Genomic DNA, 7,121 nt, shown 5'->3' with positions numbered 1-7,121 from the left:
AATTTTTCTTTTTTATGGTCCTCTGTCCTGTGCCTCCCTTTTCAACTAGTTAATGTTTGTTTCTACTTTTTTGATACTATTGTCCAAGTAACCAGTGGCCCATGCTATCAGCAAATTTAATACATGTGCACTGCATATACTTGGCCATCATTCAAATGACTGGCGATAATATTAAATGTGTCTGCCATCAACCATGTTGATATGACTTACTCACGTAAGTCTAACACATTGTGCATGTCTACAAATATATGAGCTACTGCCAAATGTATAAATAGTGTTGAGAATATACAGAATAATAAATAGTGTTGTTAAGGAGGTAAATGTTCATTATTAAGACTGGATAGAAAAATCTTTTTATTCATAAATATGAGCATGTCTAAAAACTACTGCAAAACTTCCCATTAAATATGATGGATAAACTCACACTCACTCATAAAACATCATTAAAATGATAACAAACTTATAAAACGAAAATGCAAAAATCCACAAGGACCAAGAGAATGTAAGAGGAGTCTTAGCAAAAGCATGAAAGAGATAGATGAGAGGCAGCTGCCTTAAGAGACCCAAGAAAGCAGATCTTAGAAGCAAAACATAGTCCATAAAATACTTGGACTTCATGCATCTAGACCAGTGGTTCTCAACCTTCTGGCCCTTTAAATACAGTTCCTCATGTTGTGACCCAATCATAAAATTATTTTCGTTGCTACTTCATAACTGTAATGCTGCTACTGTTATGAATTGTAATGTAAATATCTGGTATGCAGGATGGTCTTAGGCGGCCCCTGTGAAAGGGTCGTTAGACCGCCAAAGGGGTCGCGACCCACAGATTGAGAACCGCTGATCTAGATGGATGAGAAGGTAGAGGAAGAACTAAAAACAGAAATTGCTGAAGATATAAGAAGCAATTAAACAACCAGGTCTACTTCATAGCTCTCCTCCACATAAGACTGAAGGTTTCTTCTCTGAAAAATTCTATCAGGTCAGAGCACATTAGACACAGGGCACCCTAGTTGTTGATAATGAGGATTCTGAGCTCCAGACAAGAGTTCAGGAGAATCTTCTCTGGAGAATCTACCTGTCCAAGAGAAAAGGCGAACAAATACTAACATTGGAAATTCTTTGAAATGACTCAGCTAAATCACCTGATAATGACACCCAGATCTACAAGCTCTATCTATTTGCACAAAGCTTCCAATCAGTGCTGGAATGCCTTACATAATAGCCAGCATACTTGGCCTACAGCCAAAATGCATAGGCACTGTAGAATGTCTCTAAAGTGAAAGATAGAAGCTCAAACAGAAATAACTGACATGAAGAAAATAAAAACTATGAGCTAACCAAATTCTTTCATTAAAGTTCTCAGAGAGCTAAGAGAAGAATTGGCATTTATGAAACAAGAACATGATGTTTCTCTTAATACAGAAAATAAAAAAGGAATTCTTGGAAATTAAAATTATGATAGCAGAACTGAAAAACTAAGAGAGAAGTTGGAGAGGAAAGTAGAGAAAAGTTTCCAGAAAGTAAATAAAAAAAGACAAAGAATTGAAAATAGAGGGGGAAAAGAGTAATATTAAATGACAAATAGAAAAAGATTCAGTAGTCAATAATAAGAGGCCAAGAAAGAGAGAAGAATAAAAACAACAAGGAAAAAATTATTAATGAAATAATTCAAGAAGATTCCCCATAAAATTTTCTGGACTGAAATGGCCTAATAAGTTCCCAGGACAATGAGTGAAAATTGTCATGACATATTTTTGTAATGTATCAGAAAGAACAAATTTACAATTCTAACCAGTCAAAACTTTCAAAACTACTCAGATAATACTTTTTAAACTATTAAATTAAATTTTTTAACTATATTAGTTTTTATTCCAATATTACTTTTAAAAACATTCATTCTCTTATAGTTTAAACTTAATATCACAAATATCAGATTCTCTTAAAGTCACCAAATACTTTAAATGACAAACACAGATTATCTTGAACTTAACACAAAAAGTACTAAAGTTATAGGTTTGATTTATTTCAGCATCTGTATTTTTAATTTAAAATTTTGCTATGGTTAAATCATTTAACTAACTTAGGGGAAGAATTTATTATCTCATATAGGCTGAAGTTATTGGGTTGAAATTCTCATTCATGTTGCTGATTTCTTCCACAATTGATTAGATTAAAATCTTATTGTTCTCTAACTAGATTCTGGATCATTATCATGCTTTGTTTAATTCTGATGATATCTTACTAGATTCTATGTTCATCTAGATATTATTTTCATTCAGCCATATTCTCTAGATATTCTTATGAAAAACATACACACACGGTACTAATTCATTTTAGTTTATGAAGAAGATTCAAACCTTGGCACTGTCAATTTCTAGCTCTGTGACATGAACAAGTTTTTCAATCCCTCTGAATCTTAAAGAGGTTTCCCCGCCATACACCCCTCCCCCCCCCCCCCCCCCCCCCGCTGCAATAAAATGGAAAGGCGACAGCATAACTAAACCCACTTGGTTCCTTTAGCACTTCATAGACTGTAAAAAAAAAAAAACAAAAAACAAAACACAACAAAAAACAAAAAAAGCTCTTGTAATAAGGTAGAAACAGTTTGTATTCCCCAAGAAAAGCAGAAAGAAAGAAATAAAACAAAAGTATGTTTTATTTAGGGATAGGACACATGGAAAAGACGTCTTTGTACTATGACCAACATAAGAGATATCACATAAAATTAGGGTAATTATTTTAAAACACATGCTAGATATATAATCTAAATTATTGTTGTATACATGGCTTTGTAATGTTACTATTTTTCATAATATTTTAGCTCACTTATTTCAGAATCTGTGATACATTCTTGTTAATACCCACAGTGCTGAGAATTCTTGTGTCTTGAAAGTGTATTTGGTTTTAAAAATAATCATGTCATTTGAATACAAAGTTATTCATTACTACATTTCCATTAATGGGGACCACTTTATACACTGGAGTACTCTACAGCTATAGGGAAAAAATGTGGAAACCATGTATGGATATTCCTAATTAAACAAAGTAAATTGGAGAAATTGTTCATGAGTCTATTACTATTTATGTTGAAAAATACAAGAAAAGTGAATTTGTATTTGTATTTGCTAAAATATGTCTAAAAGGATGTCCATGAAAGGAAAATTTTGGTAACTTCTGGGTCTGAGAATCATGTGAATGTATTTACCATTAACAGAATTAAGGTTTTTACAACTCAAGTAAACACTGAAGAATAAAGTGAAAAATCAAGCTGAATAATATTTATGGGTAAGATAGAAAATTAGAATGATTTTCATATGAAACCCACAAATTATTTCCTCGTAGCAATTAATATATTTCATAAAAGATTTGACTTCTTTGATGGACTGATGGACAACACATATTTTGAAGTATGCATTCTAAGATATTTGTTATTTTTAAAAGTGTAAATTTTCATTACCTTTGTGTCATCTAACATATATTAACATATAAAAATAAATGTAATAGAAGAAAACATTTTACTTTATTATAATTTTGAACATCATTGTTACAAATGCATAGACACATCTATTCTCCAAGTAAACAAGTCCTTTCTAATATCTGAATTAATCTGCTTTTAAAACTCAGTGTCATTAATTTTAAATACAAATAAAACTTCAGGTAAGTAAATAAGAATTTCCTCAAATGGTATTTACTTTCTGCTACACTTAGCATACAGAATATTGTTATCAATTTAGCCTTTTGTTTGGGTGTGTATGTGTGTGTTTTTTAAAAATCTAAGTAATGATTATCAGAATTTTCTGTTCCTTCTCACATAGCTGTCTGTGTGTTTGATGCAGCACCTAACATTTGCATTTATGATATATATATATATATATATATATATATATATATATATATTCCTAAGCACACATCCCACATTTAAAACATTAGGACTTGCTATAGGTAGCAAGAAGAGTAGTATTATTAGACTTGTTTTAATAGCAGAATTCATTGTTATCTTTTTAAAAACAACCAGTACATATAGCATTAGAAAAGACAAAAGCACAAGAATGGTAAATTACTCTTACTTTCACATACCGAACATCCTTTCAAATAGTTAACTTCAAGATGCATAAAACTGTGAAACACATAAAAATGGTATGTAACAAATAGTAAAACATAATGGAAGTTTAACTGTTAAAAGAATAAAACCTGCTAAATGAATAATAGCAGTAGCCAAACCGGCTGTGATTTCATGCTTTTCCATTGTAAAATGTAAGAATCCATTCACATGTAATAATTCCAGAGGGAAAGTTCCACAGTTTTAAGATATTTGTGGAGTATATTGTCAGCTTCACTAGAAGCCTCCCTGTTTTAAAGACAAACAACCTGCTCATGCGGCACATTCCTGAGAAAAGTAAAGATGAAACCTCTCAAGAACTAGAAAAGCTTAGTTACCTGCTTTCCACAGTAATCTGCACTCTGCCCATACAAAAGATGGCAACATAAGAAAGTATAAAAAAAGCATTTGCTATGAAAGGGCACCTACTTAAGGACCAGTCTGCTCATTTGTAAGAGAGCTGGTAAGCTCCATCTCATGCTTCTGTACTTTTCTATATTATACACATTCCTACAACAAGACAGAATTAGTATATTTGGCAAAAGGTTGCTTCTCTTTTATAGTCTAATAAAAATGGAACTCTTAACTTGCATTTGACAAAGTTAACTTAGCAGGGGAAACTTTTCCCTTCCTAGTTTCTTATGGTAGACTGATTGCACTATTAATCCTAATTCTATACTTTTTCAATTACATGAGTTTTGAGTTCCTCCCATGAAGTAAAGCACATTTCCACACCCAATGTGATTTGCTTTGGACAGAAGAATGAGGTAGACATTGTGGTGTCCAGTCCCAAACCTAGGCCTCAAGAGGCCTTGCATGCTTCCAATTACTCTCTTGTGTCTCTTCCATCATCATAAGAAGAACATCGTGAGGCTAGTTGCTGGTCATAAGAAGAAGACAATAAGAGACACATGGAGCAGAGCCACACCTAACCAACTGTAGACAACAATGTGAACTCACCCAAGAGTGGCAAACTATCTATCAGATCTCAGCCTAGGTAAGTTGACTTTCAGAATCATGAAAAAATAATAAATAATTACTGTTTTAAGCCACTAAATATTGTTACACAGCAACACCCAACTGATATATTCCTCCAACACTTTTTTGGTCATTTCTCCTTTCTGTTTGCATGTTCTTCCTGATCATTTTTCACGCTCATGATCCATAGAAGTGTATCAACAATATAAGAAGTATTTCCTTAGACTAGGAGTTCCAGTTTCATTTTAGGTTTGAAAATCTTTTCTACTCTCGAAAGATCTTTTTAATAAACATGATTTCATCTTACTCAGCTATAACTTTAATGAAGTAAATTAATCTCAGTAACATTAGATTATTCAAGGAGAAATGACCACATCATGTACAACGTTTGAATTATTAAATGTTTAATATTCTCATTGCATGGAGCTACATTGTCAACCTTTACAAAAATCTTTTATAGATACAATTTACAGTTAGATGAACTATCTTTGGAGAAGCCAAGTGAATATACTTTACATTGGATTTAAAATAGGATTGCATCTAGAAGAACTAGCCAATCAATGAGAATGGGACTGGCAAAAATGTAAAGAGAAAGATCAATAAGGACTAAAGGTGGATAACATCTACAAAGGCAACATAAAGACTTCCACAGATATAATCCCCAGCAAAAGATCCATAACTGCCCCCTGCAAAAAAGAATTATTTTTAATACCATTCAAACTTCCTAGAATTTTCCCTAAGGGCATACATTTGTTGAAGAAAATCTCAGCAACAAAAATTAGAGTCTGTAACATTTGAACCACAATCTGCTCCATCTCTACCTCCCAGCTCAGTGTGATGGGAAAATCCACTCTGAGTGGGAGCAGCCATGAATACAGGCTCTTTTTCCTATCAAATTCCCAACCAAGGATTACAGTATCTTCCCAGGAGAGTCAGGCCACCAGCAGTTTTCATCTCTACACCCTTAACTCCATGTTGCAGATGCCCAATTGCAGGCAAAACAGTAGAAGGGTATGAGTCTCTTTTCTTCCACCCAACACATTCATACCCTAGGTGTAGCAAGACAAGAATATTATTCCAATTCACTTACAGGTCAAAGGCTGCATGCCAGGAGAGGTAGGCTTTGAAGACCCAGAGGCATGGCCCATGCCCAGCATGCTGCTAGTAAATCAAGGGTGTAGCTATTTGAAAAGCAGGCCAAGGTCTCCTCCCTGAAGTCAGTGGCAGTGGTGTAGAGGTTTTGCCCAGGAGGGAGGCAAACATATTTGTGGATATAAGAATGAAGAGTTCCCAATTGCTCCTTAAGGGAACTGACTTTACTAGGAATAAAAAGAGTAAGGACTTAAGGTTTAAGGGTACTATAAAAAACAAAGGGATTCTGGTGGTAAGCAATTAAGAATATGTTGTGGTTCCACAGATCAACTAGCTAAACCATATATAAGTTAGAAGTTTACCAAAGAGAACAAGGGAAAGATGTAGTTAGAAAGAGCCTTCCTGGCGTCAAAAACAAACCTTAAAGAGAACCTCAAAGATTTCCCTTTCAAAGGGGCCCAAATTTCAGAGTAGATAAATACTATGCTCACCTCCTCCCACTACTGCCGGGGTCCAACCCCAGTGGGTCCAGGGGTCCCCAAAGGTGTGGACAGAGTTGGCGAAGAGGGAATGACACGGAGACAGCGTTCAGTTGATCAGCAGCCTAGCCAGGATCTCCAGCCAAGTTCTGGTCTGGATCTCCAGTGAAGTTCTGTTTAGGATCTCCAGCCAGGTTCTGTGTCCATGGTCTCTTGCTAGATTCTCCAGGCAGGTTCTCCAGCCAGGTTCTGTCCAGGTTCTCTAGCCAGGTTCAGTCACCAGGTTCTAGTCAGGTTCTCTTGCCAATTTCTGTAGTCAGGTTCAGTCCAGGATCTTTTGCCATGTTCTCTCGCTAGGTTCTGTCTCTAGGTTCTGAGGCCAGTTTCTGTCCAGGATCTTTTGCCATGTTCTCTCCAGCGAAGTTCTTCTGTCTCTAGAGAACGTTCTGTGTAGGTTCTGTGCCTAGGTTCTG

The sequence above is a fragment of the Myotis nattereri genome, assembly GCF_964212035.1.
Source record: "Myotis nattereri genome assembly, chromosome: 1".
Classification (NCBI taxonomy): domain Eukaryota; kingdom Metazoa; phylum Chordata; class Mammalia; order Chiroptera; family Vespertilionidae; genus Myotis; species Myotis nattereri.
This window is presented reverse-complemented; position numbering follows the sequence as displayed.